The sequence below is a fragment of the Monopterus albus genome, unplaced genomic scaffold (assembly GCF_001952655.1).
Source record: "Monopterus albus unplaced genomic scaffold, M_albus_1.0 scaffold73.1, whole genome shotgun sequence".
Taxonomy (NCBI): Eukaryota; Metazoa; Chordata; class Actinopteri; order Synbranchiformes; family Synbranchidae; genus Monopterus; species Monopterus albus.
In genome coordinates, this window is record NW_018127953.1 from 1,730,147 (window position 1) to 1,734,372 (window position 4,226).

Consider the following 4,226-nt stretch of genomic DNA (forward strand, 5'->3'; position numbering starts at 1 on the left):
TATGCTCTGCTTATGCTGACAATGTCCAGATTATTATGACACTGACTAAAAAGGACACCTACTCGATCAAACCGCTTTTAGCATGTCTTGCCGATATTAAGGCCTGGCTGTCATTGAATTGCTTGAAGTTAAATGAGGCTAAAACTGAGGTTATACTGTAGTGTTTGGCCAGAATATGTCCTGTAGACTTAGGCTTTTTGGGGCAGTATGTGCGATCGGTGGTCACTGATTTAGGTGTTAGAATAGACTCGGATTTGAGAATGGAGAGCCAGATAAATGCGGTTGTAAAATCTGGATTTTTCTATTTACGGCAGTTAGTGAAATTAAAACCCTTTTTGTCGCGGCAGCATTTGGAGACAGTGATCCATGCGTTTGTTACATCATGCATGGATTACTGTAATGCCCTCTACGAAGGACTTGGTCAATCCGGGATTGCCCGCCTCCAGAGGATCCAGAATGCTGCCGCTCGGTTATTGGTTGGGGGGCGTAAGAGGGACCACATAACGCCAGTACTGGCATCTCTCCACTGGCTTCCGGTGCGTTACAGGGTTAATTTTAAGATTCTTTTATTTGTTTATAAATCCTTAAATGGGCTGGCACCATCTTATCTTGTGGAACTTTTGCTGCCTCAGATCAGCAGATCAGCTTCTTCTGGAGGCACCGAGGGCCAGGCGGAAAACTAGGGGGGATAAAGCCTTTGCTGTGGTAGGTCCAAAACTGTGGAATGCCTTGCCGCTTTATATTAGGCAGGCCCCCTCACTGTCCACTTTTAAGTCTTATTTGAAGACCCACTTGTATTCATTAGCATTTGGCCAGGAATGAGACTCTGTCTGTAGTGTTAGTGTCTATATTATTGTTTATAGCTTTTTATGTGTTGTTTTTATATTTGAATGATATGTTAAGTGCTTTAGTCAGCTGTGCCATGGTAAAGCGCTATAGAAATAAAGTTGAGTTGAGTTGAGTCTGCTTATCACCAGCTATAGGAATCTGTTGAAGTTAGGAAAACACTGGAGTGTCCATATGATATTCAGCATCTCACTAATGCACTGGATGCTGCTCTTATCAATATTTTCCACTGACAATGTGTAATGAGAAGATGATTATTTCAATCATGGTCAAGTGAATATAATATTTTGGTTTTACAGCCCACAGCTTTGTTTCCATCGCTACTTTCGAGCAGCAGCAGGCCACCACCATCAGGTCATAACATCTGTTAGAGCCTATCTGTGGCCATCAAAAAGATTTTGTGGACACTCATTTTCCCAGAGAACATGAAGCCTGATGTTTTTGGAGACCTCCCCTGACCTTTCCTCTAGAGCCAGGTCAAACTGAAAAAAAACAACAAAGCTTTTCTAATGAATGTCAATGCAAACCATTGAATTCAACAAGGCTACAACATTTTCTGTCAAAAATCTGTCAGTTTTAGATATTAAAAATTTGAACCACTCCAGAACTGTCCCATGTGCATGTTTGACTGGGAGATTATGCCCCTGTACTGTGCATCAATTTCAGACCAGAAAGTCTGGAACTCCTGGCGATTAAGTGCTCTTGATCGGATGGTCAAACTTTACTGCACACCAGGGATGCTATTCCATTCCGCTCACCTGTTATGGCTGGAGTGCCACTGGTTGTAAGTCAGCCTTTGTAAAAAGTAATCATTTTGCACATATGTCTGGAATCACTGCCCACTGTCTAGAAACAACATGCAAGCATTCTGCATGTACATATAGTGATAGTGACAACTAGAACTCAGTGTAGGATTGGCATTTTAATATTGTCAGTAGGCAAATGTAACAGTGATTTTAAAATAAAAATTAACCTGTAGGCTACTGCAGTTTGCATACCATCCTGGAATTGGGGTTGATGACGCCATTATCTACATGCTGCATCGAGCCCTTTCTCATCTGGACTCCCCTGGAAGTATTGTGAGGGTGATGTTCTTTGACTTCTCCAGTGCTTTCAACACAATCCAGCCGTCACTGCTGAGGGGGAAGATGGAGGGGGCAGGTGTGGACCAACACCTGTCTGAATGGATCATTAACTACCTCACAAACAGAGGTAGTTAATGACTGTGTGTCGGATGTGGTGGTCTGCAGCAAAGGGGCACCCCCGGGGATGGTGCTTTCCCCCTTTCTGTTCACACTCTACATGTCGGACTTCAAGTATAACTCCCACCAGTGTCATCTACGCTATTGTTGGATGTGTATCTGGGGGGAACGAGGGGGAATACAGGGGGTTTGTTACTGACTTTGTGGAGTGGTGTGAGAATAATCACCTGGTCCTCAACACCAGCAAGACAAAAGAGATGGTGATTGACCCCTGGCGGAAATCACCAGTACTCACCCCGGTGAGCTTGCAGGGCTCAGATATTGAGATTGTGGACACCTTTAAATACCTGGGTGTCCACCTCAACAATAAACTGGAGCAACAACACAGTACAGCATGGTCAGGGACAGAAAGAGACTCAACAAGCTGGTTAAGAGAGCTGGTTCTGTTCTGGACTGCTCTCTGGATTCCATCGAGGAGGTGGCGGACAGAAGGATGCTGGTAAAACTAACATCCATCATGCATAACCCCTCCCCTCCCCTGCACTACACAGTGGTGGCTCTGAACAGTTCTTTTTGCACGAGACTGTTGCATCCGAAGTGTAAGAAGGAGCGTTACCGCAGGTCATTCCTCCCCACAGCCATCAGACTGTACAACACATCACTGCAGTGATAAGATAGGTGAAATGCATTGTAAATAGGCTAAAGTGTTATATCTTGTTCCCGATCTCTCTCAAATACTGTACATTGCCCTGCTTTAAGTATTTTTGAGTAGTCACATATGTAAATTCTGTCTTGTGTTCTGTTAAGGATCTTAATATGCACATATGTAAATTCTGTTCTTGATTATTCAAATACTTGATTCTTTCTATTTTTGAGTACTTGGAACTTATTTATCAGGATGTGTGTGTGGTGTTTGTTTCTCATGATGTTATGTTGTTTGTTCTCCATTGCTGCTGAAACACTGAAATTTCCCCAGTGAAGGATCAATAAAGTACCTACCTACCTACCTACCTACCTTAAAATCATGAGGGCCACAATGAATTCCTTTGAAAGTCTCTTCCCACATCCCAGGATTGTTGAGACATGAATTTCAGCTATTAAAATTAACTTATAAAAGCATTCTATTAAAACTGAGCAGTTAATATAAACCATTCTCCTTCAACCTGCCTTCTGGGTGACTACAACTGTTGTAATTCATTGTCAGAGACGAGGTTTGTCTATAAACTCTTGGGACATACATGATGACAGATTTCACTTAACAGGTTGCATGGCACACTGCAAAAAAGTTCCTCTGGGTTACACAGAAAGCTTGAGTGTGGATGTGTGTGAATGTGCATGTCTGAGAATGTGTGTGTAGGTCCATGTCCACTTTGTGTGAGGTGGATATTGACGGTGTACTGACAGGATGTGGATTATCCAGCTGTGGGAGGTTGAGGCCGTTAGGTGGGAGTCACAGTGCTGAGGAGTGATGAGACAATCAGACAGAGAGGGGGAGAGAGAGGAAAGCATGCCAGGGGCTGATGATGACAATGTCTCTACTTCACCTGTGATCTCTTTTGTAACTTTTGTTTATGTTAAACTGTGTTAAACATATACAGTATAATGAGTACAAAGTAAATACTGATTTATAGCTTCAGCTTCCCACATATCTATCCAGCTTTTCATGTCTGTGAGTTCATTGTTTTGGTTTTAGTGTTTTCTGTTTTTGTTCCCTTGTATCACTCTCTTCAGTATCACTTGCAGACACAGCAAACAGTTGTTTTCAGTGTAAATGTGCTGATGCAGCAATAGTACACTGCCCTGCATCCAGTGGAAAAATTAGTTAGTAGGCGGTGAACACAGCTGAGGTCTGGGCAGCTGAGAGCTAGATATTTCTAGAGTAGTTGGTGTGAACATTGTGGTATCATCAGGTGGCTTAAAGCATAACTCTGGTTGAATGTGAATGATACAGTATTCCATGTCTGTTGCCATTTATGTACTAACATAAGGGTGGCACCAGTTCTTAAAGTTCTGCACACATAATTCAGTGTAATGTATATTATTTTAATTACTCATTAAACACATGCACCTGACACACTGTAGTGAGTGTGAAGGTACTAAGGCATCATTAATGATGCTTACTGCAGTTTACAAGGTGGTTTTGAATTCATCTTTTACACATTTTGTCTCCTTCTTTGG